We start from the raw sequence: 26,444 nt of genomic DNA, 5'->3' as shown, positions 1-26,444 counted from the left end.
TAGATCAATCCAAGTTACGAGAATCTAAGACATTTAGCTCACTACGTAACCTGCAAAAAGTTTTCTCATCCAACGGCTTGGTGAAGATATCGGCTAGCTGGTTCTCGGTGCTAATGTGGTACACATCGATATCTCCCTTTTGCTAGTGGTCTCTCAGGAAGTGATGTCGGATGTCTATGTGCTTAGTGTGGCTATGTTCAACAGGATTATCCGCTAAGCGGATTGCACTCTCATTGTCACATAGGAGTGGGACTTTGCTCAGATTGTAGCCAAAATCCCGGAGGGTTTGCCTCATCCAAAGTAGTTGTGCGCAACACTGTCCTATGGCAACGTACTCGGCCTCAGCGGTGGATAGGGCAACAGAGGTTTGTTTCTTGGAACTTTAGGACACCAGGGACCTTCCTAGAAATTGGCACGTCCCTGATGTACTCTTCCTATCAACCTTGCACCTGGCATAATCGGAGTCTGAGTATCCAATCAAGTCAAAGGTAGACCCCTTTGGATACCAGATCCCGAAGCAAGGCGTAGCAACTAAATACCTAAGAATTCGCCTAACGGCCACAAGGTGACACTCCCTTGGGTCGGATTGAAATCTAGCACACATGCATACGCTTAGCATAATATCCGGTCTACTAGCACATAAATAAAGTAAAGACTCGATCATAGACTGGTATGCCTTTTGATCAACGGACTTACCTCCTTTGTTGAGGTCGACATGCCCGTCGGTTCCCATTGGCGTCTTCGCGGGCTTGGCGTCCTTCATCCCAAATCGCTTGAGAAGATCCTGAGTGTACTTCGTTTGGGAGAGGAAGGTGCCGTCCTTGAGTTGCTTCACTTGGAACCCAAGGAAGTAGTTCAACTCGCCCATCATTGACATCTCAAGTTTCTGTGTCATCACCCTGCTAAACTCCTCACAAGACTTTTGATTAGTAGAACCAAATATTATGTCATCGACATAAATTTGGCACACAAAAAGATCACTGTTACAAGTCTTAGTGAAAAGAGTGGGATCGGCTTTCCCAACCTTGAAAGAATTAGCAATTAAGAAATCTCTAAGGCATTCATACCATGCTCTTGGGGCTTGCTTAAGTAGAGCGCCTTAGAGAGCTTACACACATGGTCGGGATACCTGTCATCCTCAAAGCCAGGGGGTTGTTCCACATACACCTCCTCCTTGATTGGCCCGTTGAGGAAAGCGCTCTTCACATCCATTTGAAACAACCTGAAGGAGTGGTGAGCGGCATAGGCTAATAGAACGCAAATAGACTCTAGCCTAGCCACAGGAGCAAAAGTCTCCTCGAAATCCAAACCTGCGACTTGGGCATAACCTTTTGCCACAAGTCGAGCCTTATTCCTTGTCACCACCCTGTGCTCGTCTTGTTTGTTGCGGAACACCCACTTGGTTCCTACAACATTTTGCTTTGGACGTGGCACCAGGGTCCAAACTTCATTTCGCTTGAAATTATTGAGCTCTTCCTGCATGGCAAACACCCAATCCGGATCCTGCAAGGCCTCTTCTGCCCGGAAAGGCTCAATAGAAGAGACAAACGAGTAATGCTCACAAAAGTTAGCTAATCTTGAGCGAGTAGTTACTCCCTTGCTTATGTCACCCAGTATCTGATCAACGGGGTGATTTCTTTGGATTGTCGCCCGGACTTGAGTTGGAGGGGCCAGTGGTGCTTCTTCCTCCATAACTTGTTCTTCTTGTGCTCCCCTTGATCACACGCCTCTTCTTGAGGAACCTATTCATCATCTTGAGTTGGGGAATGCACCATCGTTGAGGAAGAAGGTTGATCTTATTCTTGTTGTTCCTGTGGTCGCACATCTCCAATCACCATGGTGCGTATTGCGGCCGTTGGAACATCATCTTCATCTACATCATCAAGATCAACTTCCTCTCTTGGAAAGCCATTAGTCTCATCAAATACAACGTCACTAGAGACTTCAACCAAACCCGATGATTTATTGAAGACTCTATACGCCTTTGTATTTGAGTCATAACCTAGTAAAAACCCTTCTACAGCTTTGGGAGCAAATTTAGAATTTCTACCTTTCTTCACTAGAATGTAAGATTTACTCCCAAATACACGAAAGTATGAGACGTTGGGTTTGTTACCGGTAAGAAGTTCATACGGGGTCTTCTTGAGGAGGCGATGGAGATAGAGCCGGTTTATGGCGTGGCAAGCTATGTTCACAGCTTCCGAACAAAACCGCTCAGGCGTCTTGAATTCTCCAAGCATCGTCCTCGCCATGTCAATAAGCGTCCTGTTCTTCCTCTCCACCACACCGTTTTGCTGCGGTGTGTAGGGAGCAGAGAACTCGTGCTTGATCCCTTCCTCCTCAAGGTACTCCTCCACTTGTAAGTTCTTGAACTCGGACAAGTTGTCGCTTCTTATCATTTTCACCTTGAGCTCAAATTCATTTTGAGCTCGTCTTAGAAAGCGCTTGAGGGTCCCTTGGGTTTCTGATTTATCCTGCAAAAAGAACACCCAAGTGAAGCGGGAAAAATCATCAACAATAACAAGACCATACTTACTTCCCCCGATGCTGAGGTAGGCGACAGGTCCGAAGAGGTCCATATGTAGTAGCTTCAGTGGTCTTGATGTAGTCATCACATTCTTGTTGTGATGAGTGCTCCCCACTTGTTTTCCTGCTTGACACGCTGCACAAGGTCTATCTTTCTCGAAACACACATTTGTTAGTCCTAACACATGTTCTCCCTTTAGAAGTTTGTGGAGGTTCTTCATTCCAACATGTGCTAGACGACGATGCCACAGCCAGCCCATGCTAGTCTTAGCTATTAAGCATGCATCTAGGTCGGCCTCCTCTTTCGAAAAATCAACTAAGTAAAGTTTGTCGTCTAATACACCCTTAAACGCTAATGAACCATCACTCCTTCTAAAGACAGAAACATCAACATTTGTGAACAAAGACTTGTAGCCCATGTGGCACAATTGACTTACAGACAAGAGATTATAGCCTAGCGACTCTACTAAGAATACATTGGAAATAGAGTGCTCACTTGTGATGGCTATTTTTCCCAAACCTTTGACCTTGCCTTGATTCCCATCTCTGAATATTATTGTATCTTGGGAATCTTTGTTCTTGACATAGGAGGTGAACATCTTCTTCTCCCCCATCATGTGGTTTGTGCATCCGCTGTCGATAATCCAGCTTGAGCCCCCGGATGCATAAACCTGCAAGACAAATTAGGCTTGGGTTTTAGGTACCCAACTCTTGTTGGGTCCTACAAGGTTAGTCACAATTGTCTTTGGAACCCAAATGCAAGTCTTGTCTCCCTTGCATTTGGCTCCCAACTTCCTAGCAACCACTTTCTTATTTTTACATGAGAGTACAAAGGTAGTGTTGCAAGCATGGAAAACAGTAGCAGATTCATTACACATTTTTCTAGGCACATGAGACACAAGGTTTCTCTTAGGCCTTCTTCTATCATGCACAAAGGTAGAACTTGAAGCAATCATAGCATGTGAATCATAACTTCTATCATAATGAGCATTCCTAGAAAATTTTCTATCATAAATGAACGCATGATTCCTTTGAATGCTACTAGTCATAGGGGCCTTCCCTTTCTCCTTGTTGGGAATGTGAGCCCTTTGGCTTGTTAAGGTCTTGGCTTCCTTTCGAAAGCCAAGCCCATCCTTAATTGAGGGGTGTCTACCAACATTGTAGGCATCCCTAGCAAATTTTAATTTATCAAAGTCACTTTTGCAAGTCTTAAGTAGAGCATTAAGACTTGCCACTTCATCATTTAATTTAGAAATGGAAATTAAATGTTCATCACAAGCATCAACATTAAAATCCTTGCATCTATTGCAAATTACAACATGTTCTACACATGAACTTGGTTTATTTGCTACCTCTAGCTTAGCATTTAAATCATCATTCAAAATCTTTAAACTAGAGATTGATTCATGGCACACAGACAATTCAGAGGATAACAATTCATTTCTTTTAGTTTCTAAAACAAGAGACTTTTGTGCACTAACAAGTTTGTCATGTTCTTCATACAAAATATCCTCTTTCTTTTCTAAGAGTCTATCCTTTTCATTTAAGGCATCAATTAACTCATTAATTTTATCTACCTTTGCTCTATCTAAGCCCTTAAATAAATCGGTATAATCTACTTCATCGTCACTAGAGTCATCATCACTTGAAGTAGTATACTTAGGGGTTTCTCGAACGCTTACCTTTTTCTCCTTTGCCATGAGGCAAGTATGGCGTTCGTTGGAGAAGAGAGAAGACTTGTTGAAGGCTGATGCAGCGAGTCCTTCGTCGTCGGAGTCGGAGGAGGAGTAGTCCGAGTCCCATTCCTTTCCGAGATGTGCCTCGCCCTTTGCCTTCCTGTAGCTCTTTTTCTTCTCCTTCTTTCCGCTCTTTTCTTGTCCCTGGTCACTATCATTATCGGGACAGTTTGCAATAAAGTGATCAGTCTTACTGCACTTGAAGCAGGAGCGCTTTCCCCTTGTTTTGTTCTTGTTGGGGTACTCCTTGCGTCCTTTAAGAGCGGTCTTTAAGCGCTTGATGATGAGAGCCATCTCATCTTCGTTTAGCCCAGCCGCCTCAACTTGTGCCACCTTGCTTGGTAGCGCCTCCCTGCTACTGGTTGCCTTGAAGGCAATAGTTTGAGGCTCATGGACGGGGAGTGGACCGTTTAGAGCGTTGTCCACATATCGGGCCTCCTTCACCATCATGCGCCCGCTCACAAACTTTCCAAGAATCTCCTCGGGCGTCATCTTGGTGTACCGGGATTCTCCACAAATAAGGTTAACAAGATGGGGGTCAATTACCGTGAATGACCTTAGCATAAGTCGGACGACGTCGTGGTCCGTCCATCTTGTGTTCCCATAACTCCTAATCTTGTTGACCAGGTTCTTGAGCTTGTTGTATGTTTGTGTTGGCTCTTCTCCCCTGATCATCGTGAACCTTCCCAGCTCGCCTTCCACCAACTCCATCTTGGTGATCATGGTGGCATCATTACCCTCATGAGAGATCTTGAGGGTATCCTAGATTTGATTGGCGTTATCCAAGCCGCTCACCTTGTTGTATTCGTCCCTACATAATGATGCTAACAAAACCGTGGTAGCTTGTGCATTCTTATGAATTTGTTTGTTGATAAACACAGGGTTATCGGTACTATCAAATTGCATTCCACTCTCAACTATCTCCCAAATACTAGGATGGAGAGAGAAAAGGTGACTACGCATTTTGTGACTCCAAAAAGTCTAGTACTCTCCATCAAAGTGTGGAGGTTTACCAAGAGGAATAGAAAGCAAATGGGCATTGGAATTGTAAGGAATACGAGAATAATCAAATGAAAATTTTGAGATAACTGGTTTCTTTTTCTCGTCATAGTCGTCGTCTCTTGGAGAAGAAGAAGACTCGTCGCTGTCGTAGTAGACGATCTTCTTGATGCGCCTCTTCTTCTTCCCGTCCTTCTTCTTGTGACTTGAGCCAGAGTCAGTGGGCTTGTCATCCCTCGGCTCGTTGAAGATGGACTCCTTCTCCTTATCATTGACCACCATCCCCTTTCCCTTAGGATCCATCTCTTCGGGCGATTAGTCCCTTTCGTGAAGAGAACGGCTCTGATACCAATTGAGAGAACCTAGAGGGGGTGAATAGGTGATCCTGTAAAATTCAACAACTAATAGCCACAAAACTTGGTTAAGTGTTAGTATGGCTAAGTAGCGAGCTCTTGTGAACACAAGTATCACAGAAAAACAATCACAAAAGACACACGAGTTTATCCCGTGGTTCGGCAAGTATAACACTTGCCTACCTCCACGTTGTGGCGTCCCAATGGACGAGGGTTGCACTCAACCCCTTTCAAGTGATCCAATGATCAACTTGAATACCACGGCTTTTCTTTGCTTATCTATTTTCCCGTTTGCGAGGACTTTCCACAAGTTGGAGTCTCTCGCCCTTACAATAAAGATCACGGTGAAAGCACAAGAGTAAGGATGGGAAGCAACACACACAAATCCGCAGCAATACCACACACACAAGCCAAGACTTGAGCTCAAAATGAAGCACAACGAGTTCACTACAAGAACGGAGCTCAAATCACTAACACGGTTGATCAAGTGCGCGGAGACGGAGTGTGGAAGACTTAGAATGCTCAAAGTATGCTTGGGTGACTCCTCCATGCGCCTAGGGGTCCCTTTTATAGCCCCAAGGCAGCTAGGAGCCGTTGGAGGCATTCTTGGAAGGCAAATCTTGCCTTCTGTCGGGTGGCGCACCGGACAGTCCGGTGCACCACCGGACAGCCACTGTTCATGTCTAGTGCGCGATTTCCTTCCATTCCTGGCACAGCCGACCGTTGCAACTCCGGGCTGGTTGGCGCACCGGACACTGTCCGGTGCACATCGGATAGTCCGGTGCCCCCAGCCGACCGTTGGTGCGGGCCACGCGTTGCCCGCGGATTGCGCGGCCGACTGTTGCGCTGGCGGCCGTTGGCTCACCGGATAGTCCGGTGCACCACCGAACAGTCCGATGAATTATAGTCGTACGCCGCCAAATATTCCCGAGAGTGGCTAGTTCACCGGAGTTCCGCCTGGCGCACCGGACACTGTTCGGTGCACACCGGACAGTCCGGTGTGCCAGACCGAGCTGAGCCTTGGCTGCTCCATCCAAGTTCTTGTCTTCTTCTCTTTTCTCTGATTCTAGCACTTAGACAAATATATTAGTACACACAAAAACCAATGTACTAAGTCTAGAGCCATACCTTTGCCTTGATTATCACTTCTCACTTTGTTTGGCACATGAGAGCTTATTTAAATGTGTTGGACACTTAATCACCAAAACATAATAGAAATTGCCCAAAGGCACATTTCCCTTTCATAAATGCGCATTTGAATTATAGGGAATGCGAGAATAATCAAAAGAATAATTTAGATTAACCGTCTTTTTCTTTGACGAAGAGTCGTCGTCGTTGTCCCATGGTGAAGAAGATGAGGCATCACTGTCGTAGTAGATGATCTTCTTGATGCGCCTCTTCTTCTTCCCGTCCCTCTTCTTATGACTCGAGCATAAGTCAGTGGGTTTGTCGTCCCTTGGCTCATTGAAGTTGGATTCCTTCTCCTTGTAATTGACCATCATCCCCTTGCCCTTAGGATCCATCTCTTCGGGCAGTTAGTCCCTTAAATGAAGAGTATGGCTCTGATACCAATTGACAGCACCTAGAGAGCGTGAATAGGTGATCCTGTAAAATCAAACACTAAATAGCCACAAACTTGATTATTAAATTGTTAGTGTGACTAAGTAGCTTTGAAGCGAGTTCTTGTTAACAAAACAATCACAGAAAAAGCAACACAAGAGACACGCGATTTTTATCCCGTGGTTCGGCCAAGTAACACTTGCCTACTTCCATGTTGTGGCGTCCCAATGGACGAGGGTTGCACTCAATCCCTTTCAAGTGATCCAATGATCAACTTGAATACCACGGTCTTTTCTCTTTTGAGTATTCTCCCGTTTGCGAGGAATCTCCACAAGTTGGAGCCTCTCGCCCTTACAATATAGGTCACAAAGAAAGCCCGAGAGTAAGGTTGGGAGAGCAACACACACAAGACTCAAATACGCAGCACAACCACGCACACAAGTGAAGACTTGAGCTCAAAGGACAACACAGGGAGTTTACAACTCGAATGGAGCTCAAATCACTCACACAACAAATCAAATGCGTGGAAGCGGAGTCTGGATGTCTGAGTATCCTTAGAGAATGCTTGGTATGCTGCTCCATGCGGCTAGGGGTCCCTTTTATAGCCCCAAGGCAGCTAGGAGCCGTTGAAGATCATTTTGGAAGGCATTTCTTGCCTTCTGTCGAGTGGTGCACCGGACAGTCCGGTGCACCACCGGACAGGCCCTGTAACTGTCCGGTGCGCGATCTCCTTCCGTATCGGGCGCATCTGACTGTTGCTCCTCCGGGCCCGTTGGCGCACCGGACAGTCCGGTGTGCCCAACTGACCGTTGGAGCGAGACACGCGTCGCCATAGATTGCGCAGCCGACCGTTGGCCGCGAGCACAGTTGGCTCACCGGACAGTCCGGTGATTTATAGCCACTTCGCCTTCTCTTTTTCCCGAGAGCGCCCAGTTGACGCCGAGCCAGCCTGGGGCATTGGACACTGTCCGGTGCACCACCGGACAGTCCGGTGTGCCAGGCCAGAGCTGGTGTTGGCTGTTCTTTGCCAACTCTTCTCCAATTCGAATCTTCTTTTCTTGGCAGTGTTTCTAGCACTTAGATAAACATGTTAGTACTCAAAACAATTCACTACATCTAGAAACATACCTTGTCTTTGATTTGTACTTCTTGCTCATTTAGCACATAAGAACTCACTCACTATGTGTTGGTCACTTAATCACAAAAACATTATAGAAATGGCCCAAGGGCATATTTCCCTTTCACATAGAAGTGCATACGCTGAAATTTAAACTTTTTGGCATGTCAGAGCTGAAATTTGTAGGGCTTGAAAAGCATATGAGAATTTATTTTCCATCAGAACGTAATAGCAAGAGTATTTGTGCGTGTTGCGATCATTGCATCAATGAGCAATTGAGTATACATAACATGACTTAAAATTTAACTAGCTATGTGCCAATGTGTTGCGGCGGCTTATAAATTATTCGATAAATGTTAGTGCACAACGATCACACGAAAACAAACAACATATATCATCAACCCCAAGACAAAAAAAAATTAACAGTTGTGAACAAAAAAATCGATAAATGTAAGGTTTTGTAGGTTTTTATTTGATGGAATATCCCTTCGAATTACCGGTTTCTCCAAATGGACTAAAGATTATGATGGAATATCCATTCGACAAATTTTAAGCTTCAAGCAAGAATAAAGGTCGAAATGACATTAATTCTGGAAAAAGTCTATATGCCACATATGTAAACAATGCAGAGGTTTTCTTTGACAATATTGTTTTCTTCCTTAAGTTTGATCAATGAACAAAACAAAGGTTTCCTTTGCCGATAATGTGCATATGCCACATATGTAAATCAATAGTGAAATCAGATCTGGGAAAGAAAGGCTACCATGAGAACCATTCCAGCAATAGAATGTCCTAGCAAGTAGGAACAAAAATATACAAAAGGATTTGATCAGCATTTAGCAGCCTCTCTTTCAAAACCGTAAACAAATAATTCACTTGAACTACTCGCCCTATCCTAAAAACATTTTGACCAATTTTATTTGAAAAAATAATAACATTTATGATACAAAATAACATTTATGACACAAAATAAATGCCAATAGAATCTTTATGAATGAGATAGGTGAACATTGCAACAAAAATCTTGTTAACATAAAAGTTGCTAAACTGATATACAAGAAGTTGGTCAATATCAGGATAAAACATATCAAAGTTATACAAAGTTCTCTTGCCACCATTAATTGGTGAAATTGGAGACTGTATCTCACAGGTATGAAGATCATCATGCTAAAGGCAACAACTTCGTTGAGTCAATTTTGTTAAGACTACTGGGATACGTAACAGGAACTAAAAAACTACCAGTACAAAGGAAAACACCCAAATGACTGAATTCACAATACACACATCGTTTAAAAATATTGAAGCTCGTACTGAGGAAATAAATGAATGTGGTTATTTGAAAAAGGCTAAGAACGATACTCACATATGCTGAGAATATAACTGCTACATCATAACAAGCATCTTAGAGCATAAGAGAACTTATCCATCAATTTGTTCGCAACGAATGGACAGAAGATTGATACTGAAGCAACAATAAGGAACATGGTGACAAACAAGGATCTTGCATCAGAACCAAATATGAATCTCCTGTTCAGTAAAAACACCTACAAAAGATGGAAGTTATCGTCAACCACACTTTCTAGTTCAATGACGACAGAAATAACCTGAAAATATCGTAGGAAACATTTCTTGTAAAGCTATGTGGGTACCATTGTCAACTTTGTCTATAGCTCACTGAATAAAACTAAGGATGAAACTTTTCTGAGATGTAATGTAATGACACTCAATCGAAGTATAATAATGCACTGGTCTGGTCATAAAACTTAAGTCTTGGCCTTAACCCTGAGCAAGGCCAATCGAATATGATGCACTTAACCTGTCCAGCCGTTCTAGAACATACATTCCTAGAATCCCAGTAAAAAATCATATAACAAATGGGGGAAAACCAAACCATCAACTATTTTTTGGAGACAACAATGACCAAACAAAATTGATAAGCTCAACAAGGCAATCCCAACATCTGGCTACGACATGAGCCAACCTAGTGCTAGTTTAGTTTGAGTTGCAACATCAAGGAGGCAGAAATCCATGCCACACTGTCAACCAAGGAAATCGAGGAGGAAGAAAAGCGCAGAGGGGAAGAGGGAGAAGAGGGGCATTCCACTCACATTGTTCCCCTTTTAGGACCTGTATACCAGCGACGCCTCCCCATCAGCACCGGTGCCGACGCTGACAATTGTTGAGCTATGAATCTCGCAGTCGTGTGCCATTGCTACTGCCTTGTGCACCTGATCTACATCGGCATCGCCTCCTCTTACTCGAAGATCTCGCCCTGCCCACCGCCCTGGCGGCTGCTGCAGGCCCGACACAATCCTCCTCCTCCTTCGTAGGCCGCGCACGCGGAGGCACCATCGGGTGCACAAGTGGAGGGGGTGGTCGCTGAAGTCGGCAGGGGGCTAGGGAAGCAGGGAGAGGAGAACACAGAGGCATGGAGTAATAGGTACGAGGAAGAACACGTTCTTGGGGCGATGCAGGGAGGAATGTTGGTAGAGCCGTCGCGTGGCGGGTAGAGAGACAGTGTGGGAGGGAGGAGAAGGTAGGGAGGAGAGGACACAAAATCATTCACAATGCTATTGGATGAATGCTTCGGGTCCATGGCCGCAACTGCTCTACGCGTCGGCTTCGGCGATGGGCAGAGGTCCTGTGAAGCACGGGGATGGCGCAGGGTTGGTGTAGTGACTGCCTCCCTCTTTTCTCTGAGGCGGGCAATGGTGACAAAGGTGGCACCGATCGGGGCAACAGCGGATGGCACGGGGTCGGTGAGGACTGAGGAGTCGGGCGGGGATGGTGTGGAGTGGATCTGAGGGAGGGGAGGATAACAGGACAAAGCGAGTAGTTGGGCAGGGATGGCGCGTAGTCGATCTGAGACAGGATGAATACGAGTTGGTCTAGCTGTCAAAAGTCACTACCGTCAGAGCGGACAGAAAGGGAGGTAGAACCACGGTGCACAGTCTACATTAGAGTTTTATAGAGTAGTAGAGATTGCTTTTATGGTTGAACAAGTCTAATTAAATCTAATAAAAACATCTATCTAATTATGTATTGGTACAAGTACTTAATATCAAACTGTAGGTTGGGCTGAAAATATGGATGTGTATAGGTATACGTACATTTATACAATATTTATATTGTGCCTGTCTTTTAATTTTAGGAAAAGAATGAACGCATCACCGAATCTACGCTCCAATTACCACCTGGCACCCATCGTCGTAAAATTTCAGCTACATTCCTGCATCTTTTCGCCTCCGCTACCACTAGTCCACTGCTCTCTTCTTCGCAACCCCAACCCAACGAAGAAGCTCCAACTCGAAAACGAAGGCACCAAACCATTCCCCAAACACGCTTGTGCCCGCGCCCGCCCAGCTTCGCCCTGTCAGCACTCCCCAAAAGTCATGTGTCGAGAAGCAGAAGCCAAGGGCAGATGCTGTTGATCTGGTGTTGGGTCGTCGCAACCGGAAGCCCAATGCTAAATTCCTAGGAGAAGACTGGGTGGCGTAATGGGTCGTGGGCCTTGTAATGGCTGGTACTTAAACGTTCTGAATAGTGAACGATGAAATTATGCTAAGAAATATATCGACAACTATCTTCTCCCCGTATTCCTTCTCCTTCTTCCTCCAGAACCCTTCTTCTGTTGCTTTCCCTCACTCTCCAGATCTGGTGCTTGTGGGAGCCTAACAATTGGTATCAAAGACACCGATCTAGGGCTGGCGCACACCTACTACACACGCCACGCGAAGGACTCTGGATCCATGGAGCCGAACCAGAAGACGATGATCGAGGAACAGTCCAAGCTTCTCCGAGACATCTGCGACCGCCTATCTGCGCAGGACGCGCGCTGGTCCACACTCAAGTCCACCGTCGCTCGGAACTCCACGTCCCTGCAACATCTGGAGGCTAGTCTCGCCATCACGAGCCCGGTGTCGATCCGCGCGGATCTCGACGCCCAAGTCATCGCGACGACCGAGCGCATCAACAACATCGAGGCGGTGACTGCAACGTGACTCGGGGCCCTGGCATCGGCTTTCGTAGCCTTTGAGTCGTGGCGGCCCTTCATCGAGGCTTCCGTCGACGAGATCTGCAACTCCGTCGACCTACTCCGCGACGAGGTCTCCAAGTGGACTGCTCCGGCTACCCAGGTCCCGCCGCTACAGTACGGTTCAACGGTTGGGATTCTCGACCCGTATCAGTCGGGTCTAGAGAAATCACCCACGACCGCTTACAACAATGATGACCCACATGGGTACTGCTTCGATAACAGTCGTTGGAGACATGGTTTTGGGCATCCACATACCCAACACCATCTCCCGACCAATGGTACGCCCAACTTCATGTTCCATCCTCCACCTCCTCTTAGAGATCCTATGAATCGGTATGATGGTCCTCGACCACCAGATGTTGGGTTAGAATCAGAGTTAGGAAAATTACCATGCCTTAACTTTCCTAGTTTCTATGGTGAGAACCCAAAACTTTGGCAGAAACGTTGTGAGGATTATTTTGCCATGTATGGGGTGAGTCATAGGGCGTGGTTCAAAGTTGCTACAATGAATTTTTCAGGGGCAGCTGGTAGTTGGTTGCAGTCTGTTGAGCACAAGTTAGACCACATGACATGGTATGAGTTTTGTCACCTCCTGTGTGAGCGTTTCGGCAAGGATCAACATGCCCAACTTGAGCATCAACTGTTTCATATTAGACAAAAAGGGTCTGTAGCTGAATACGTTGACCTTTTTGCTCAATTAGTTGACCAATTGAATAGCTACCAACCCATGTCGGATCCTCTTTACTATACCATGCGATTCCTAGATGGTCTTTGTCATGATGTCAAATCCATGGTTATGATTCAATGCCCAAAAGATTTGGATACTGCAATTGTTCTTGCTCAACTGTAGGAGGAGATTGTGGAGGCTTCAAGAACTCGGGACTACAAAAAATATGATTCAAGTACATCCAACAAGACCATCTCACGACCCATTTCCACTGCCTCCACCGTCCAAGAATGTTCCTGGCAAGCCAGTGGACTCAAAAGCAACAGAACATCTGATAGACCGCCTCTCATCCGTTTATGCATTTCGAAAAGCTTCGGGCCTCTGCTACAAATGTGGACTCTCGTATTTAAGGGGTCATCAATGTCCGGCTACAGTTCAGCTTCACTTGGTAGAAGAACTTTGGAATCAGTTTCAACCTCCATTTGAAGATACTCGTTCACTGTTGGAAGCCGAGGTCGAGCTCAGTGTACTTCGTCTTTGTCAGTCGGGCGAGGCTACTAGAGCACATCTGAAGACCATGCGGTTCGTCGGTGAGCTGGCAGGATTTTTAGTGCTCATTTTGTTGGATTCGGGCAGTTCAGTTTCATTTGCCAGTTCCATCATAGCTAAGCATTGTCCATGTATTGTTCCCCTACCAACTTCTTTATGGGTCCAAGTAGCAAATGGTAATCGGGTGGCCTGCGTTTTAGAAGTGATTGCAGCTGATTGGTCTATTCAGGGTTACCATTTCATCTCTAACACCGGACAGTCCGGTGCGCCAGACTAGGGAACACTTTGGTTTCCTTTTTGCTCCTTTCTTTTGAACTCTAACTTGTTCTTTTTATTGGTTTGTGTTGAATCTTTGGCACCTGTAGATCATGTAATCTAGAGCAAACTAGTTAGTCCAATTATTTGTGTTGGGCAATTCAACCACCAAAATTATTTAGGAAAAGGTTTGACCCTATTTCCCTTTCAATCTCCCCCTTTTTTGTGATTGATGCCAACACAAACCAAAGCAAAATATATCAGTGCATAACTGAACTAGTTTGCATAAGGTAAGTGCAAAGGTTGCTTGGAATTAAACAAATTACATTTTCATAAGATATGCATTGATTGCTTTGTTTCTTTTTTAACATTTTGGACCACGCTTGCACCACTTGTTTTGTTTTTGCAAATGTTTTTGCAAATTATTTTTCAAAGTCTTTTGCAAATAGTCAAAGGTATATGAATAAGATTTCGAGAAGCATTTTCAAGATTTGAAATCCCCCTGTTTCAAATACTTTTCCTTTGACTAGACAAAACTCCCCCTTAATGAAATTCTCCTCTTAGTGTTCAAGAGGGTTTTACAAATTGAAAGAAGGTCAAATATTTTAGATACCAATTTTGAAAAACTCCTCCTTAAGATATAGATATCAAATTGAGATAGAATTTCTTAGAGGACTACAAATTTGAAGAATACCAATTGAAAAACAACATTTAAAACTTAGACTTGTTTCGAAAAAATTTCAAATTGGCGTGGTGGTGCGGTCCTTTTGCTTTGGGCTAATACTATCTCCCCCTTTGGCATTAATCGCCAAAAACGGAGTCTTTAGAGCCCTTTTTACTTTCTCCCCATTGGTACAAGTAAATATCAGTGAGAGATTATACCAATTTTGAGAGATGGCGGAATACCGGCAAAAGGATAGATAATACCGATGGTGTAGAGTGGAAGTGATGTCTTTGCCGAATACTCCATTTCCCTTTCAATCTAAGACTTAATACACAAGATACTCATGGAACCATATTAGTATTAGCCTTGGCACAAGAGAGATAGGAAATATGCGAATGTACCAAAGGAAAGAGACATGGTTAAAAGGATATGTCAATTAAGCTTAGACAATTCTATATAATATAGATTGCTCCCCCTAAATATGTGCCTTGAGAGGAATACAGATTTTGGCCTTAAATGCCAAGTGCACATAATTAGGTTAATGAGAACATATCTATATCATAGAAAAGGTGAAGTGCAATGTGTCATAATAAAAGTGTGATGCTCACGACAGACTATGCACTTATGAAAACATGTTGGAAACATTTTAAGCAATTACCCTTAAGTATTTCAAAGAGACTTAAGGACCCTTCACCTTTGAAACAAAGGTAGTTTATCCTCGTTACAAGGTTAAGCTTTAAGCTCTTTGACAATAAAACCACTTCACCTAGTTTTAACAAAAATGAGCGGGTCTGTTCACTGGTAGGTTCCATCTAGTAAATGGCCGAATTGGCTCTTCCAACTATGGAGACTTTTGTAGAGGGATAAAAGTTCTTACTACCAGCAGAATTTGATAATTTTTGGTTGAGTAGTTAGGGAGATATCGAATTTTGAAGTTAACTATGCTGCTGTCTGAAACAGATTCAGTCAGTTATCTTGTCAGATGTTTTAGAACTTATAGATGACAGAATTTAATTATCCATTGAATACCGAAGTTGTAGAGTATTTTGTGTAGAAACTCCTAGAGTATTTGTTTGATATCACCACTGTTATAATTTTAAATATACAAAATTAACAAACAGTGCTGCTGCTGTTTGGCATGTGGTTCAGAGTGGGAGTCATTCCACCGGGTCTTGGTTTCAAGTGTAGCAGCGATTTGTTGATTGTTGCAAATGTTTGTGAAATATTTGTACTAAGTTTTATGCCCCGCAGCAGGTGTCTACACTCCGGATCATGCCTAGTACATTTTTCTTCTTCAATGAAGGCAAGTGAATGTAGCGGTGGTTGCTTCCGTTCTGACCTGTTATTTCTATTGCCTACACTATAATATTCAGAAGTATTGGATTCTTTCATAATTGGACTCTATGGTGATGCTTTACTTGCTTGCATTATACTGATGCTTAATCATATATTGATGATGATTATGATTCGAGTATGACTCATGAGATTAATTCACACCCCTGAATAAATGAAGTATTATTTGAGGTTGTATTGTATGTGAAGGAAGTGAAGTATATTGATAAATGCAGCATGCCATATACATTGCATGATTCACTTGCATCTGACCTATGGTCCGACTGTACCGGTACAACTTAGCATCGTACGTTGCCCGAGGAGGGGTACGATGCGGCTTCATACCCTTAGAGGTATGAAGGCAAATGTGACGGAACCTCCCAAGTAATTAGGCCCACCTACAGTTGTCCTTGTCCAACAGACATCAGACAACCCTGTAGATGTTCCTGAATCACTTGACAAGTTCGGTATCTTACTCCTTACCTTTCCAGGAACATTTCACCCGTCTTGCAGACATTACAGAACATCGGAGATAAAGAAATGCGGAAGCGATTACATAAACTTACATTTATTTAGAAAGTAAGATCAAGTTACTTATTACAGACCAGAGTTGTCCTAGGAGTGCGGAGTAATATTATTACAATACCAAGGGAGGCAAAAACTCCTCCCGATAAGTTCTTTCACAAAAGTTCTATATGGAGGACCAAATCCTCCCGCGGCTTCACTCTTGTTTTTCTTCCTTGGGAACCACCTTGGAGCAAAAGCAACAAAAGTTTGTCGCTTCCTCACCTAAAAACAACAGAGGGATAAACCCTGAGTATGTAATTACTCAGCAAGTCTTACCAGACTAAAGAAAAGACTCTCAAGGGTATGCTGGTTTAAGGGAGTCAAGGTAAGGCCTTTCAAAATCAAAGACTCTGTTTTGCAGAAATGCTTACTAAAGTGGATCCTTAAAAATCCAATTTTATTTGTCAAGTTAAGTAAAATTACCTATAACTAGAGTTCTTTCTACCCTAGTTCAATCACTTGTCCTGCACTAGCCAATTTCTTAACAAAACCATCATCTTCAGTGGATTTCTACGTATAGGGCAGTGACCAAGTCTTCATAACCGCGAAGGTACGGCGATCCGAATCGATTATACTCAGCTGAGGATCTCCGATCACACGACATATGTAGCACTTAACCCTTGCATATGTCAACCCGCCACCGGGGTTCTTAAGACCAGATCAGGTTCACGCAAACCGAGAGCACAGATACACCACCGTACAGCCTCTTGCCACGGAGGGTACACGCTACTCTCGCCACCGCTCCACGCCCATTTCGTGTTATCTTATTTTGGCCTTAGTCTGCCCGAGGCAAGGCTTACCCATGACGAGGCACGTGACCAGTTAAAGGGTCCTCGGTCATCAAGCCTACATCGACACGGTCCTTAATCGACTCAGACGGAGACACTACACCGAGACTCTCTTCTCGTGCAAGTCACCCGCCCGGTCTCAGCTTAATCATTTAAAACCCAAAGCTTGGTACCTGGCAGAGGTACATCTTTTCCGATGTTGAACCCATCAGGGCCCTGATGGATCCACCATCAAGTTTTATTTTCGAAAACACCCTCCCACTTTGCCAAACATATTTTGTAAAACAAATCCTTTTGTTTTTCTAAAAGCAATACTAAGCATAGGAAAACCTTTTTGTAAAAACAGGGTTTCAAGGAAGGTAATCAAGTTCAAGGAAGGTAATGCAGGAATTGTTTAAGCATTCAACTCCTATCACCTAATGCAGCAATCAAGTGAGAAAGATTTTAAAAACATCAAGGAAGGTGGAAAATGCACCGGGGCTTGCCTTCGTTGATGGGTGAGTCAGGCTCGGTCCCGCAGATATCGAAGTAGAAACAATTCCCGGCCTGAGAATCCGAAGGTGGTGGTGTCTTCTCTTCGGTCACTTCAATCTCTTCTTCGTTTTCTAAATATAACCATATAGGTATATATAAGAATGAATGCCATGGAATGCTCATGAGAGTGCAAAGATAATAAAGATTTATTATCTAAGTCTTGAATACAACTTTCCTTCACGGAACTCCGAGAACTTAGGGTTTCCGGAGTCAGTAAAGGAATTCAAAGGACAGGGGGGTTTTAGGTTCTAAGTATCAAACAAGGTCCAAATCAACCCAAACTCTACCCATGGCTTCTAAATAATGTATAGAACTCATATAAAAATTTTGGACATTTTTGGAATTACTATATGTTTTCTAAAAATCCAGAACTAATACTTTAAACTACTTTAAATGCCTTAAAATTCCTTATTTAACCTAAAAATCAGTCAACTATTTTTATTAAATTCTATGGAAAATAAGAAGTCTAGGAAAATTGGTTTCACAATTTTAGGATTTTTCTACAATTTATAACAAATTTTCAAAACTCTACTGAAAAAGAAAAGGACAAATTTTAAACAGTGATGGGCTGCATTTGGCCCAGGACAGCCCAACAGCACAGCGAAAAGAGGGAGCGCGCCCCCGCGCGTCCGCACGCGCTGGCGGATTTGCAGAAAAGCCCTCAGGGTTTTCACTAACTGGGATCCAGTTTCTTTACTATTACCCAGGGTCACTGACAACTTATGGAAAGGTCCCTTTACTTTGTTTTCTTCCCCACGAGTACCCCTGGCCATGGCGTACACACGGATCAACCCTGGCACAACCCGTACTGGTCATGGCGGTTATTGACTGCTACGGCTAGCGATCGGAAGGGCATTACCGACTAACAGGGACCTCGGAACACCCAACAATTTGACACGAATGCACTGAGAACGGCCTTTCCATGTGCACGACGGAAACCGTGACCACGGGCACGCGTTCCCGCTCAACCAGGGCCGGATTGAGTAATCGGGCGCCACGGTGAGCATCACAAGCGTACGGAGTTGCGGAAACAACATTTGATTTGGGCAGAGCCTTACCAGAGCGGTTCGGCCACGGTGGGGTGGGTTTCACGGCGGCGGAGACTGGTTTGGGGAGAACTGGAAATTCGCGCGTGCTGGTGGATGATCGAGGGTGGGAGCGGGTGCTATAGCTTCGGGATGACTTAGCGTCGTAGCCCGAGCCATCAATTTATAGGAAGCTTCGTCGGTGGCGCTTAATTTGGCCGGGCCGTGCGGGTGGCCGGAGATAAGGAAGAGCACTGTCGTCGCGACTTCGTGTCCCCCGCCGTGGCAACCTCACCGGCGTTGATGAGACAGCAGTAAGGAGTCACGATGATACGACGGGGTGCTCGGATACGTGGCATAAGGCCGTGCGACGACGGTTTACCGGCGAGCCCATCGAACTTTCCACCGCGGCATACACGGTACGGTGGCCGGACTTGTTTATGGCCGGAGTTATCCACGGCGAGGATATTTATGTGACCCAAAGTGCTATCCAACTTAGCCAAGCCCAAATCGCGGCAACAGCAGCACGAATCGCGGCGGCAGGTCACCGGCGGTGAGGACCGTTGCGCTGGCGATCTGATCCTCCCGATAGCACTGTACCATGGAGGAAGTTCAGTTAGATGAACCTGACAGAGCAATTTTAGGTCCAAATTTCTCTAAAGTTTCTCTAGTAACTCACTCCACTCTCTGTAGCAAAGTTTCAGAGATACAAACCAGCTACAATTCGACTATAGGGATTAAACTTAGTTGAGCACTGGATCATGCTCAGAATTGAGCTTGAAGTTGATGTCAGTCCACTGTTAGTCTGAAAATTCAGACCTTAACAGCCTGACAGCCAGATTTTGAGCATGATTATCTCCAGATTTTTCTTAACAACTATGCTCACACCCTTAAGCAAAGTTGTTCTCCTTAGTTTGGTCTACAACTTTGATATGGTGACCTAGGGCAAAAACCCTAGAGTTTGAAAGTTACAAGGCTCAAAAGTTGAGCAAAAACTCTGAAATTCAGACTTAGGCTATTTGGGACTTAAGAGGTGAGTTTTGCAACTAGACCCAAAACTTAGGGTTTAACTTGCAAATTCACATATGGGTGACCCAAATGACTCAAAATACTTATTTAACTTGGTTTTTGCACTTTAGTCCAAAAGTGGACTAATTTTGCACATAGGCCCCTAGGGTTTGGACTTAGGGTTTTCCAGGGTTCCAATTAAGGTTTTTGGTATCCCAGGGGTATAAATATGATTCAAGTTCATTCTTGGGAGCATTTTATGACTATTCCTCTAAAGCCTTTAGGTTTTCTCAACTTGGGTTAAGTTTTACCTCTTTAATCCCTATTTAGGGTTAAGTTCCCTATCCAGGGTTCTATTTGCAAAACACTAAAACAATACAACTTGTTTGAAATTTTTACCTAGTGAATGCACTCTAGGTGTGTCAAACATATGCAATGCCAATGCTTATGATGTTATGCTCAAGTTTTAGTTACAGTAACACCAGGGGTGTTACAGCAGAGGACATATGCATTGCATTCATATGCATTCATTGAAGTGATATTTGCAGATGGTGTGGTTTTATACTCTAAGAGGTATGAAGGCAGTGGACTTACACATTGCATTCCTATGCATACATTGAAGTGATATTTGCAGGTATTGTTGACGCAGGGAAGTGTTATACAATCTATTGTGGTTGTTCGAGGAAAAATGAGATGACATTGGTTATTTTGGGACTATTGAGTTCTATATCTACAAGTATTTCTGATCTCAATTGTGACTGTAGGAAACGGGTGACGCCTAAGAGGGGGGTGAATTAGAACTTCTAAAACTTTCGCTAAACTAGGCCACAATTAAATCCCTAGAGCATAACATATGCAAATAGTTAAACTAGAATGTGCAAACTAGGTTTTGTCTAAGTGTTGCTATCTCTACCGCAATGGCTAAGTTTCAATCTACACTAAATAAGTATGACTACAAGATTGAAACTTAAATGCTTAATATAAATGCGGAAACTTAAAGAGCAAAGTAGAGAAGCAATCTCTCGTGGATGACGCCGGTATTTTTACCGAGGTATCCGGAACCGCGCAAGGTCCCGACTAATCCTCATTAGTGCCCCTATGCAAAGGGAAGCCCACGCGAGGGCCAAGCACCTCGGTCGAGTAACTCCGTAGAGAGCCGCGGGCCTTCTCCACGCGCAAGTGGTGCTCCACTTCCTGCTCCTCTCGGACGCTCCCCGCCGTCTCCACTATCGAGCTTCCGACCGAAACGCCGCGGGCCTCGTTCCCTCTGGTACACGGTGGCGGCCGTGACACAAACGCGGTTGTCACGGTCTCGCAAGACTCTCGCCCCACTCGGTACAATTACAATGGCTCACGCAAGAGCCGAGGGGTTGTGAGGTTTATCTAAACTCACTCAACAATCTAGGGTTCACCTAGAGCAAGCACTAAAGCGGTCTAACTAACCTAAGCACTTCGTAAAGCACCTACGCTAATCACCGAGTGATTCTATTAAGCACTTGGGTGTAAGAGCACTTGGGAATGTCTACTATATGCCTTGGTATGTCTCTTGGGCTCCCACACATGGAAATGGCCGGTTGGGGGTGTATTTATAGCCCCCAACACAAATAGAGCCGTTGGAGAAAAGTTGTTGCTTTCTGCGTTACACCAGACAGTCCGGTGGTGCACCGGACAGCGCACTGTAGCATGTCCGGTGCGCCTAGCTGTTGCCGTGTCAGAGCATGTGACCATTGGCGCTGCAGGCTTTCCACGCCGGACAGTCCGATCCTCACACCGGACAGTCCGGTGGTCTTCTCTCCGGGTGCCACCTGGAACTAGCCGTTGGGCTGCGGTTCCCTGGTGCACCGGACAATCCGGCGTGTGGGCACCGGACAGTCTGGTGTGCCACCGGACAGTCCGGTGCTCCACGCACAGACAATCCGCAGGCAGCGCACTTGGACTTTTCTTGGATCTTTTTAATGTCTTCTTTTGAGGTGTTGCTTTCCTCAATTCCTTAGTCCAAGTTAATCTTGCATCCTGTGAACTTCAAACACAAACACTAGAAAACTTATTAGTTCACGGATTGTGTTGATCATCAAACACCAAAACTCAATTAGCAAAATGGATCGGGGTCCATTTTCCTTACAATCTCCCCCTTTTTGGTGATTGATGACAACACAACCAAAGCAAGCAAATAATACAATTATTTGAATGACCATATGCAATCTACTTGCTAGGATGCATGTTTGTCCCCACAATGTGATATTATGGACTTAAGCCTCCCCCTAACTCCATAATTCACTTACTTCCTATTTTTGGACCAAATAACCAAAACCACTTGAAAAACTATTTGTAGATTTAAAATTTTAAATTGGTGGTGTTTGGTGTTTGATATAGTTTTCATTGCTTTGGTCCCTAAACTTCTCCCCCTTTGGCATCAACCACCGAAAAGGAAGACATTAAAAGCATGTAGGAAGTAAATAAAAGTTGCCCTCAAAAGATTACTCCCCCTAAATGAGTGTTCTCTTTTAGAGAGAAAGTTTCTCCCCTTGTTAGAGACAAAGAAATACTCCCCCTGACAGAGATCATCTACCTTTAGGAAAAAACATGTGAAAATTAGAGGTGCAAGACATGATTTGAAAAGACTAACTTCCCTTAGCATAGGTAACAGAATATGAGTTAACCACTTATGCACTTTAGCAACATGGAAGTATATGATGTGAAATTTAGTCTAATCAAATATTGGAGAAGACATGTAAATGATACTAGATGTAGTCTCAAAAGATACCGACTAAAATTCAATGGCGAGCTTGAGAGACATGAGAGTTCTTGGAGATTTTGCAGTGGAAGATTGTTGTCTTTCTCCGAGGACCTCATTTTCCTTACAATGAGACTATCACATGAAATTGACTTGAAAAGGTGTTAGTCTCAAAGTATTAGATTATAGAGTAACCTCCCCCTGAAGGTGTGCATACAAGTTTTGAATACTTGCAGGAGACATGCACTTTGATTTGATATCAAGAGGGGCAAATTATCTATAATCCGAACTTTGGCACATATAAGTTAAATGATACCGATTGTATAATATGAGTGTTTTGTTTTACCACTTGAAGAATTCACAGTTATCAATTGATGTATCATTTATTATGGTGTGATATTGAAGCTATGTGTCGTGCTTAAATAAACATTTTAAGTCATGTAGGTTTGCTTATGTATATGAATTGAAAGCAAGCAATCCTACCATGTGATTTACCTAGTATGCATAATTTTAAAACAAAAGTAAATACTAGGCATGAAAGGTAAACTAGATACAAGGTAAATAGATACGCATATCTAAAGATAAGAAATACAATAAATGTAGTTACCTTAGTCATGGGTGGGGAAATTTGGGTCCAAAATATTCACTAACCCACTTGACAATAAACTTGATCCATCATGATGTATCCCATGATATACATCCCAACTTTGCCAAGTCTCCAAATTTCCCGACGCCCTTCGGTCCACTCACTTCCCTTTCGGGATCCAAACCTTCTTGGTGCTTTTCATAGTTGAAATTATTTCCTTTGGCACCCAGATGCATTTGGCCCCCTTTCCTTTGTTGGCTTGCTTGTTGGCCTTGATTGCTATCACCTTTCCATTCTTTTTCTTCTTGATCAAATATGGTGTAGCAGCCTTTTTGTCCACCTTTTTGATGTAGGTGTTGGAGATTTTGCTTGATGGCTTTTGCTTGAGCTTTTGCCTTTGTTTATCCCCGGTCATCGCCTTGCATTGGAAAGACTTATGGCCTTCCATGTGGCATAGCCTACAAATCACAGTTTCTCCCTCCATAGGCTTGTTCACTCCTGTAGTGGTGTTATCCTGTGGAGGTCAGATTTGTTTGGCTTTGCCTTTCTTGTCATACAAAGCCTTGCCAAGGCAAGCCACTTCTTGCCTTAATTGTTCATTTTCCTTTGCAACCTCATCCGAACATGTTTCTACAACAATATTCTCAACAAGAACTTGGTTGCAGGAGTTAGAATCATCAATTAAATCAAAGCAAGACGTAGAAGCATCTTTTTTAATAATTTTAGGTATTTCAACTAAAAATGTTGTTGGGGTGCTACCGATGTTTTCTAGCTTAGTAGTTAGCTCATTATTGTGTATGCTAAGAATTTCCATTTTCTCTAGCAAATTTTCAATAGCTTCTTGGGAGCTAGCTAACTTAGCCTTAAGTTTTTCATTCTTTTTAATAAGGCCATCATCAGTAGCAGTGGATGGAGCACTAGACTCTAATAGCTCAATTTTAGTTGACAGCTCACAATTTGGGTTTGCAAAAGTTTCAAATTTTTCTAGCAATCTTTTGTTATCATTTTGGGAGCTAATCAACTTATTTTTCAAAGTTTTGAGTTGAGCTTTTGCTTAGTGCAAACATCCTGGAAAAATTTAACGGCTTCCACAAGTTCATCCACGGAGGGCTTTCCCTCACCATCATCATCACTACTACTATCATCACTAGAGGATGGAATGCTCATTTTACCTCTTGCCATAAGGCATTTGTGTGATGAGCGTGATGAGGACCGGTGGCTGCGCGTCCTTGGAGGTTCATCTTCACTTGAAGAATCATCCCAAGTTCCAACACTTGTTAGCGCCTTGCCTTTGCTCCTCCCCTTTTTGGGTTCGGCCATAGTTGGACAGTTGTCCTTGAAGTGGCCCTTCTCCCCGCATGCGAAGCACCCTCTCTTTCTTTGCTTTTTCCTGTCAATGTTAAAGAGAAGATCTTCGACCTGCAGGGGCACACCCATTAGATTAATCTTGCGGATCATCCCCATTACCTTTCTGACGCGTCGGATTGTTTCTTCGTCCTCGGAGGATGATGTGCAAGGTTGATTATCTTCATCATCATCACTTTCTTCTTCCTCTTCTTCACTTGAGGAACTTGGAGTGGGAGCCTTCTTTTTGCCCTTCCTTTCATCACATGCAAAAGCATATGGCCTTGAGGAAGTTGGCTCCTCTCCCCGACACATTTTTCGCGACATCTCAAAAGCCACGATTTTCCCAATCACAATGGTCGGGGTCATGTTACTCAAGTCCTCCATGTTGTGAAGGATGATGATGATGCTCCCATATCTTCGTTGTGGTAGTAGGGAGATAATCTTCCTCACAATGTCCGCATCACCTAGCTTATTAATGCCAATAGAATTGAGCTCATTGATAATTAGATTCAAACGAGAATACATCTCTCTAACAAGCTCATCATCTTTCATAGCAAAAGAATTATACTCATTTAAGACTAGGCAATGTTTTTGCTCACGGACATTGGATGTGCCGTCATGGAGCTCATGCAATTTTAGCCAAATTTCATTAGCAGTTTTCAATGTAAATACTTGATTAAAAATATCCATGCTAAGAGATTCATACAAGCAATTTTTAGCTCTAGCATTTAAATGAATTTCTTTTTCCTCACTCGTGGTGGGTTTCTCGGGATTCTTGAGGGGTTTCATCCCGTCACGAGTGACTCTCCAAACACCTAGATCAACGGCCTCTAGGTAACAAGCCATTCTAGCACTATAATATGGGAAGTTAGTGTCGTCGAAGTGTGGTGGCCTATGGGTATCCATCCCTTCCTCTAAAAAGCGTCGGCTCTTTTAGCGGTGAAGCTAAAGTGTTTCAAATGAGCCAAATCAGGCTCTGATACCACTTGTAGGAAACGGGTGATGCCTAAGAGGGGGGTGAATTAGGACTTCTAAAACTTTCGCTAAACTAGGCCACAATTAAATCCCTAGAGCAAAACCTATGCAAATAGTTAAACTAGAATGTGCAAACTAGGTTTTGTCTAAGTGTTGCTATCTCTACCGCAATGGCTAAGTTTCAATCTACACTAAATAAGTATGACTACAAGATTGAAACTTAAATGCTTAATATAAATGCGGAAACTTAAAGAGCAAAGTAGAGAAGCAAACTCTCGTGGATGACGCCGGTATTTTTACCGAGGTATCCAGAACCGCGCAAGGTCCCGACTAATCCTCGTTGGTGCCCCTACACAAAGGGAAGCCCACGCGAGGGCCAAGCACCTCGATCGAGTAACTCCGTAGAGAGCCACGGGCCTTCTCCACGCGCAAGTGGTGCTCCACTTCTGGCTCCTCTCGAACGCTCCCCGTCATCTCCACTATCGAGCTTCCGGCCGAAACACCGCGGGCCTCGTTCCCTCCGGTACACAGTGGTAGTCGTGACACAAACACGGTTGTCACGGTCTCGCAAGACTCTCGCCCCACTCGGTACAATTACAATGGCTCACGCAAGAGCCAAGGGGTTGTGAGGTTTATCTAAACTCACTCAACAATCTAGGGTTCACCTAGAGCAAGCGCTAAAGCGGTCTAACTAACCTAAGCACTTCGAAAAGCACCTACGCTAATCACCGAGTGATTCTATTAAGCACTTGGGTGTAAGAGCACTTGGGAATGTCTACTATATGTCTTGGTATGTCTCTTGGGCTCCTGTGACACCCTAGTGTCACCTAGGGTTTTCTCTTAAAATGCCAAACCAAGAACCATCATTTTATGTGAACCAAAGTAAGCATGAGCATCAAATTAACTTAAGAATAAAGAATTCACCAAGCATATACTTAAAAGTGTCATGATCAAAGCAAATGGGTCCTTCCAAAAGGTAATAATGTTGCAACCCTAATAAACCCTAAGTAAGCCAAGTTAAGCATAAAAGGGAATTAGGAGAAGTCATGAGGAAAAAAATGCAAGAATTTAAGATATGATCAAATT

General features: G+C 43.8%; 1 pseudogene; it reads left to right on the top strand.

The window, feature by feature from the left end:
* The first annotated feature begins 12,040 nt into the window (after nt 1–12,040).
* LOC118472072 (uncharacterized) lies at nt 12,041–13,224 on the top strand (annotated as a pseudogene).
* Nucleotides 13,225–26,444: the final 13,220 nt, after the last annotated feature.

This window comes from Zea mays, chromosome 5 (assembly GCF_902167145.1).
Source record: "Zea mays cultivar B73 chromosome 5, Zm-B73-REFERENCE-NAM-5.0, whole genome shotgun sequence".
NCBI lineage: Eukaryota > Viridiplantae > Streptophyta > Magnoliopsida > Poales > Poaceae > Zea > Zea mays.
Note: the sequence above shows the minus strand (reverse complement) of the source record. Positions and strands in the feature narration are given on the sequence as shown.